General features: G+C 31.7%; 1 long non-coding RNA gene across 1 annotated transcript; it reads left to right on the top strand.

The window, feature by feature from the left end:
• Positions 1-1,916: 1,916 nt before the first annotated feature.
• Positions 1,917-4,154, top strand: LOC128284250 (uncharacterized). Its single transcript, XR_008274632.1, has 2 exons — positions 1,917-2,075; positions 3,913-4,154. It is a non-coding gene; the product is annotated as an uncharacterized LOC128284250 (long non-coding RNA).
• Positions 4,155-9,034: the final 4,880 nt, after the last annotated feature.

Raw genomic sequence — 9,034 nt, 5'->3', positions numbered from 1 at the left:
GTTACCTGGAATGGCGCCTGTGTCTATCACACCATATAGGATGGCACCGAAGGATTTAGTAGAGTTAAATGCTCAAATTCAAGAGTTGTTGGATAGGGGCTTTATTAGGCCAAGTGTGTCTCCATGGGGAGCACCAGTGCTATTCGTGAAAAAGAAGGATGGTACGATGCGGATGTGCATTGATTATCGCCAGTTGAACAAACTAACGATTAAGAATAAGTATCCACTGCCAAGGATTGACGATCTATTCGACCAGCTTAGAGGAGCTTCTGTATTTTCCAAGATCGACCTTCGATCTGGATATCATCAGTTAAGGGTCAAGGAGGCAGATATCTAAAAGACGACATTCAGGACTCGGTATGGTCATTACGAGTTTCTGGTTATGCCATTTGGACTAACGAACGCTCCTGTAGCGTTTATGGATCTGATGAATCGTGTGTTCCAACCATTTTTGGATCAGTTCATAGTCGTCTTTATTGACGATATCCTGGTATATTCTGAAACTGAAACGAAACATGATGAGCATCTCCGTATAGTGCTGCAAGTGTTAAGGGAGAAGGAACTCTTTGTGAAGTTCAGCAAGTCTGAACTTTGGTTGAGGGAGGTAACCTTCTTAGGACATGCGGTCTCTGCTGAGGGGATTAAGTGGACCCTCGAAAAATTGAAGCGATTTTGTAGTGGAAGCCGCCTAGGTCAATGTCAGAAATACGGAGTTTTCTAGGACTGGCAGGATACTATAGAAGGTTTGTGAAAGGTTTTTCTGTGATAGCAGCACCTCTGACAAAACAGATAAGGAAAGGAGTACCATTTGTATGGACTAAGAAACAGCAGGAAGCTTTTGAGAAGTTGAAGAAAGTTCTGACTGAAGCACTTGTGTTAATTTAGTGGAGTCTGGAATGATTTTATCGTATGCGGTGGCGCATCACACGTGGGTTTGGGCTGCGTGTTAATGCAAGAGGGTAAGGTGGTTGCATATGCATCACGATAGCTTAAGCCTCATGAGGGAAACTATTTGACTCATGATTTAGAGTTGGCAGCAGTGATATTTGTACTTAAGATTTGGAGACATTACTTGTACGGAGAAAGGTGTATTATATACACTGACCATAAGAGTCTTAAGTATTTGTTGACTCAGAAGGAGTTGAACCTTAGGCAAAGGAGATGGATTAAGTTGCTTAAGGATTATTACTGTTCGATCGAGTATCACCCAAGCAAGGCTAATGTGGTAGCCGATGCTCTAAGTCGTAGAGCTATATCTGATCTGAGAGCAATGTTTGCTCGTCTGAGTCTGTATGATGATGGAAGTCTGTTGGCTGAGTTGCAAGTGAGGCCAACCTGGGTGGATCAGATTAAGGAAAAACAATTGAAAGATGAGTCTTTGGTCGCTCGTTTTCAACAAGTTAAGGAAGGGGAAACTTCTGAGTTTGGGAGCCAGAAGAGACGATGCAACAGCAATACCCTCATCTGTTTGGATTAAATTTCGAGGACGAAATTTCTTTAAGGAGGGTAGAGTTGTAACGCCCCAATTTTCGGGAATTCTGTGAATGTTGACAAAATTTCATGCTTTGATTTTGTCATTTGTGAGTGAAATTATGAAATAGGACTTATGTGAAAATGTTTGAAAATGCTATAGGCTAAATTGAAGTGGCCAAATAAATAGGAGTGCAAAATAGGAGGATTTGCATGACAAACCTCCTATTTTACATGAAGTGGCTAGCCATCATGTTGTTGTAGACAATATGAGTACTTGATATCCATAATTTATGGTACAAATTGATACAAATTGATAATGGGTTAGGTAAATGTTCCATGATAATGGATTAGGTAAATATTCCATGATAATGGGTTAGGTAAATGTTTCATGATAATGGGTTAGGTAAATGTTTCATGATAAGAATTTCATGTCTTTTGTATTAAAGAATTAAATGGATGAAATATGAAGTTTTATTAAAAGAAAATGGGGTGAAAAGAACAAAGTTTTGTCCATCTTTGTTCATCATAGCTAAAAGTTAGAGAAGAGAAAGGAGAGGAGAAAGCTCTTGAGTATTTGGTCATTAGGAGGAGGAAAATTGAAGGTAAGTTCTTGCTACCTTGCTTCTATTTTGAGGTTCATGAGTTCTTCTTGATTCTACCTTAACTCTTGAAGTATATTTTGATTTTTAGTTGTGTTGTGAGCATTTAGTCATGAATTAAAATGAAGGAAATGGTTGTTGTTTCATGTTCTTTTGATGAAAAATGGAAGATAGGTAAAGTTGAGCCAAACAAATGAGCATGCATGTGCCTTAGATGTTAAAGGGAAAAATCAGCTAACATGTTGTGCTTTAAAATGATGAAATGGATATTATACTTAAGTAAAATCACAGATATGTGATGATTGATTGGTGATATACATGTTTAAATAACATGCATGCAAGGTATGTGTGAAAGAGTGATTTGGTAATAAATCTGCTTGGGACAGCAGCAGTAACGTGACTTTGGAAAATCACCATAAATTGTGGGAGATGAATTAGAAGCTGAATAAATTATGTAATTAAATCTTAATGAGTCTAGTTTCAAATGAAATAAACTAGAACATATTTTGAATTCTGTACAATGAGAAATTTGATTCGTAATGAAGAGTGGTCAGATTAGTCAAACAGTGAAACATGGGAAACTTTGAGAAAAATCTGGTATTGATTGGCTAAACCAAAAATTCTGAAAATTTTATGGATAGAAGATATATGAGTCCATTTTCAAGGAAAATTAACGGCACTTGATTTGGAGTTTCGTAGCTCCAGTTATAAATGATTTAGTGACTGTTGCTCAGAAAGACAGCTTGCAATAAAATTATGATTATGTAGTAAACATTGACAAAAATTTGTTAATGAGTTGCTTATTGATTTCTTATAAGCTTACTATGATCTGTAGGTGTGGTTGACCGAATATTGTAAGGGATTAATACGTAGTTCGTATTTGAATAGTTAGATTAACGTGTTAGTAATCCAATTGTAGGCGGTTCGTGTGTGGATCTCAAATCAGATATCGTCGCAAAGCAATGTGTGTAACTAACACCCTCTTTCTTAGTCTAGATCGGCAAAAGCCAAAATGTCGAAAACCGGTATTTTGTAGATTTGCGAGTGTGCGAATGCTCGTGAGGTAAATCGATTAATGTTTTTGGTAGCTGCAATGTTTGGACCGCAAAGTGCATGATTTACGTGCCTCGATATTTTTGGGCTTAATGGGCCAAAATTGGAATGATGGGCCAACGGCCCAATTCGGTAAGAACCCTCGATGCGTGATTCTGTTAGTACGTGAAAGGTAGGAATATACATGAAAAACCCTAAAATAGATAAATTATTGAAATACCTTTAAAAGTGGAAAATTTACGGTTTACCCTAGGAGATAAATTATCAAAATACCCCTAGGGTTAAATTGACCTAAATGCATGTTTGATTTGTTGTTATTTATCGCATGCCATGTTATTATCGATGCATGGGACTGGGATATTGACGGAGGAAGTACTGAAAGTGGCTTGTCCACGTCTTGGAGGCTTTGCCTCAATTCTTTCGATAATCGAGCAAAGCAAGGTCAAGCAATCGTGGAGTGTTAAATTTGGGTGGGTTGAGCTATTCCCACATGGAGTGTATGGTGGGTATGCGGGTGGAGTGTAGTGGTTGGTGGGTTGAGTAGTCTCCCAAATGGGCTTGCATATGTTTCTTGATGTTGCATGTATTTTGAAATGGGCCTATGGGCCATCTTGTTATCTGAATAAGGGCTAAGGCCCAGTTATTGTAATCTGAAAAGGGCTCGCCCAATACCATGTTACTGAATGGGCTTAGGCCCCAATAGGCTTGAGCTGACTTGGGCTTTGAATGGGTTTTCCTTACACACTGAGTTTCCCCAAACTCACCCCTTTTATTTTCATCCACGCAGGAAATCCCCAACCATAGTGGGCTTGGAGCTGTGAGGGAATTCGGAGTGGCCACCCGTTCTAAAAGTTTTATTTTCTTCTGGTGAACTAGACATCTTTTTAATTACGTTTGAGGTTTTGGGCTTTTAAATGTAATAAAGCCGCTTATTTATTTTTGATGGTTTTTATTATGTATTACTAAGATAGGTAATACTTATTTTAACTGTTGAAATTAGATAGCTTTAGGGCGCGTTTTCAAAAACAACAGTTGATTTCAAAATAACACGACAACAAGCAAAGCTTCCGCAATGAAAGTATTTTCCAAAATTAATCACTTTTCCTAAAAATGACTTAATCGAATCGGTTTCCTAGAAATATCCATGACGTTAAGGTGTGGCAATGGCGGTATGCATGTCTAGGATTGGATCCGAAGGGAGGTTGGTACTTAAGCAGTCCGATGGACTCACCACCTCTTTTCCGGTTTCCTACCTGGTGCACAGCTTCCATTCACTTTAACCCTTAATGAATTAATCTTTTGAACATCAAGTACGATTTTCTAGACTTAGAATGGAATTTTTTTTTACGTTTTTGATGTGGCATGCTAGATCCGGCCATAACTTCTGGGCCGGGTTTGAGGTGCTACAAACCTAGTTCTCGAAAAATAAAAATACTCACAGAAATTCTTTAAGACACCAAAATTAAGTGAAAGCAAACTCTTGAATGAAGAAGCAAAAAGCATACAAAAAAGCCACAAGAAAACTGAACACACTAAATGTTTGAGGGAAAATGCCTCTATTTATAGTTGAGCTCCCCCAGATCCAACGGTATAATTAAATTACATCGACGGTCAAGATTAAATCCTATCTACAAGATGAGAGTTTTAAAGGATTTAAACTCTATACAATCTTATCTATTAGGATTTATAATATTCACCATGATAACTCTAGTTTTATTGGGGTGTTCCACTGAAGGTTTCATGTAGATGGGCTTCTCCATATGATTCATAAATCGGATCAATTCAAATGGACCAAATGAGACTCATTTAATTAATTGATCTCCATAGGACGTTCTGTGTGTATTAATCACAGACTTAAATTCGCGACCTTTACACACTAGCTTCTTATTCTCAGGTTCTAAAATGTCCAAAGTTTTTGGTTTTTTTAACAAGTGAGAAAAGTAAGAATTGTTCTAAAGATTAAATTCGAGGTAGATGCGGGTAAGCTAATCAATTGGTCACCCAACTTTTAGAGTGTTTTTATTTAAGTCACTCGGTCGTTAAATCTCTAATAATGGTTGACTGTACATATCACATCATGTTTATATTTTTATTTTGGTCACAAAAAAAAATCATTTTTTAAGTACTGATCAGGGTAAAAAATCAAATATTAAAGTGAAAAAATAGTAGAAACTAAAATAATGCTTTAAAAATTGCCAAATTGTACTTGTTCCCCACTATTGAAAGTTTTTTTTAAATATTAAAATTTAAATTTCAAAGCATTAAAATCAATTAAATAAATTATTGAAAACATTTTATCTCTTGATGGTGTCAGTCAATTTATTAATATAATATTTAAATTAATTAAATTAATCTCCTTCTAAATTTTAAAATTTTATTTTATGTTACCAAATTAAATTAACTAAAATAACTCATATTTAATAATTTCTATGAAACCCAAATTTCTTCTAATGATATGATCTTGAATTTTTCATGTTAAGCTAAAAGCAAAAAAAAAATCCTTAGAATTAATTAATTTTATTTTTCATGCCAAATAAAAGCTAGAATTTTTCATCACTTTTTACCCAAACAATAAACAAGCAATTAATGGACTTTTCTTTGCTTTTAGCTCAACATGAAAGATTCAAGATTATATTTTTCAGAGACAATTATTAAATATGAGTTATTCGAGTTGATTTCATTAAGAATAATTTGGAAACATAAAATAAAATTTTACTAATTAGAAAGAGATTAAATTAGTTAATTTAATTACTTTCAATATTTCAAGAATAAATCGAGTTGGCATTATGAAAATTCTTTTAACAATTTATTTAATTGATTTTTATGTTTTAAAATTTAAAATTTCAATATTGAAAAAATGAAATTGGGTGATCAAAATAAAAGTATAAACATGATGTGGCATGTATAGTCTAACTGTCTTTAGAGATTTAACGATTAAGTGACTAAAATAAAAGCATCTTAAAATTTGAATGATAAATTACAAAAATTTTATTTTAGGTGACCAAAATAAAAGTACTCTAAAAATTGAGTGGCCAACTAGATCTTCATGACTGAAATAACACTCCTATATCTCATAAACATGAGCTTTTTTAGGAATCTAACATTATAAGTTTAAAAAATTATGAAATAACTCAATTTCAAGATTAATTATGAGAATTAGCTTATTTCTGTAGTAGAATTGAATGTCGTCACTTTTTCAAGTGACACCATCCTAAAAAATAAAAATAAAAATATTTTTTTTGTGCCGCCTAACAAATAGATAGAATTAGACTGAAACGTGCAGGGGCAAGGTGTTCAGGGACTGATAAAATATCGAAGTAACTTTTTTCCTTTTCAACAAATAAATTTTTATATATAATAAAATAATTTAATTGTTAATATTTGGTTACTCTTGTGACTTACTTTAGTATTGGAAAAAGAAAATTTGTAAAATTATTACTCATATTTCTAATTACAAATTTAAATTTACATTAACTTTTTTATATCTAATTATTATAATATGTACCTCATGTTATTACATTAATAACTAAACCAGGTATGAATAATTTAATTAAAAATAATTATTAGTTTAAACATGATATGAGAGTAAAAAGTGGAATGTCGAGATGTAGAAAATTTTCTTATTTAAAAAAAATTGATAATTAGGTAATGATTAAGCAAAAAATGAGTGTTATCGTCGGTTGATCAGATGTCATTGACTTTTACTATAGCAAATATGTTGTTTTCTTAAAATAATTTTTTCGTATTTAATTAATATGTTAGAGTATTATCCTCCTGTCATATTTGGGTTTGAGTTTAACTTTAGTTGCTGTCCTGGCATCCCATTGAAAATTAAAATGAAATCAACGTGTTCCTCCACAATCTCCTTGGATCAGGTTCACGATGGCTTTCTCAGAAAAATAATATTAAAACAATAAATCAATTTCTAAAGGATCCAAATTTGAACAGTTGGTGGTGACTGGTAATTTGGGTATAAAAATTTTAAATTTTATAATTTTATGGAAAATATGTTTTTAAAATTCAAAAATAAAAATATAAAAAAACCTTTTTAATATTTAAAAATATAAAATTTTTAAAATTCAATATTATCTAAATTGAACTAGAACGATGGAATCAAAAATAGATTGGATATCAAACCGAGCTAAAAAAATCGATTAAATCAACAATTGTGCTAATTTAACTAATTGATTTCTAAAATGGTTGGCCTGATCGGTCAAAACAAATAATTTATAAAAAAATTATAAAAATTGGTTCAACAGTCAGGTCAATTGGTTCTTTTAGTCCGGTTCAATCAGTTCATACCGATTCATAGGACAATTGGATTTTAAAATTTTTAAACTTTTTAACCTTTAAAATTTATAGTTTTTTGTCAATTTGGTCCATATCCTTTAAAATTAAGTAATTTTTAAATTATTTTTCCATATTTTAAATAACATAAAATTTTAAAAACTCTTTAAAATTTAAAAATAAAAATGTTTTTAATGTAAAAAATTCACAATTTAATGTTATTTAAATCGGATTGGTTGAACCAAAGATCATCTGGTATCATTCGGTGAGAGGTAAAAAATTGATTGAGCCATCGATTTTTAGTCCAATTTAGATAACATTTGAATTTGAATTTTTTATATTTTCAAAATATTTAACTTTTTATTTGTTATTTTGAATTTTAAAGAGTTTTTATTTTTATAATTTTAAAAAAAATTATATCTTTTTTAAAATATTAAAACATTTATCGTTTTCAAATGCCCAAATGGCCACAAATAATGCCAATCTGAGCCTTTGGGAGACTAGAATTTTTTTTTTTTGCTCAAAATATATAATTTGACTAAATAAAAGTGAGTTTATATTATTTAGATAGTAAATTATTATTTTTGTAAAAAGGTTATTTGTAACTCACCCAAATGCAAACTCAACTCCCTGTCTTCCAAACAATATAACCATTTCTTTTATTAGAAATTTGAACTTGGCAAAAAAAAAAGAGTTGCAAATAAGGATACACTATCACGAATGTTTCCTTCAAATTTACACTAAAGTTTTCAAAGTCATATTATACTACCGGTTTCCGGTTTTCCATTTCAATAGTTAAATTAAATTGTTTTATTCAATTGAATAAATTATTAAAATTATAAAACTTAAATTTATATATATATATATTTAAAACATCAATTCAATTGGGTTTATATTGGTTCATGAATCAACTAAAATTTTTAAAATCGAACTTATGATTAAATTAATTGGACCACTAATTCTTAATTTAATCAATCAAATCGATTCAACAAACAATTCAACCTATTCACAAATTTAAAAAAAACCCGAAAAATAAAAAGAAAAAAGAAAAATGAGAAAAAAAAATTAAAGAGAAAAAGAAGAGTCCTAATTTAATCTCCCAAATGTTACCATAGATTAGAGGTGATCATGGGTCGGGCAGGGCCTAGACAAAATTTTAGGTCCGTCTACTAGGCCTGGGCCCGGCCTGACCCGAAATATGGGCCTAAAAATTTGTCCAAGCCCAACCCGAAATAAAATTGCTAAGCCTGAGCTCGGCCCAGCCCGATCCATATTAAAATTTTTTATTATTTCGTTAAATAAAAAAATTTAAAAATATAATAAATCAAATATATTTAAAAACATAATAATAAATATTAAAACAAATAAAAATGATACTAAAACAATTATTAAAACAATACACAAATTGACAATATAATAAAAAATGGTTATATTAAAATTTTAAAATGATTAAAAATAAAATAAAAATATATTAATATATAATTTGGGCCCGGGCCAAAAAACTCTTACCCGAGGCCCGACTCTTTTTCTAAATAGGCCTCATTTTTTTGCCCAAACCTATTTTTCGGGCCTATATTTTTATCCAAACCCTCTTATTTTTCGAAGGGCCTTGGTAGGTAGGG

Source organism: Gossypium arboreum, chromosome 11 (assembly GCF_025698485.1).
Source record: "Gossypium arboreum isolate Shixiya-1 chromosome 11, ASM2569848v2, whole genome shotgun sequence".
In the NCBI taxonomy this organism is placed as follows: domain Eukaryota; kingdom Viridiplantae; phylum Streptophyta; class Magnoliopsida; order Malvales; family Malvaceae; genus Gossypium; species Gossypium arboreum.
The sequence above is the reverse complement of the archived record's forward strand: the minus strand, read 5'-3'. Positions and strand labels throughout refer to the sequence as shown.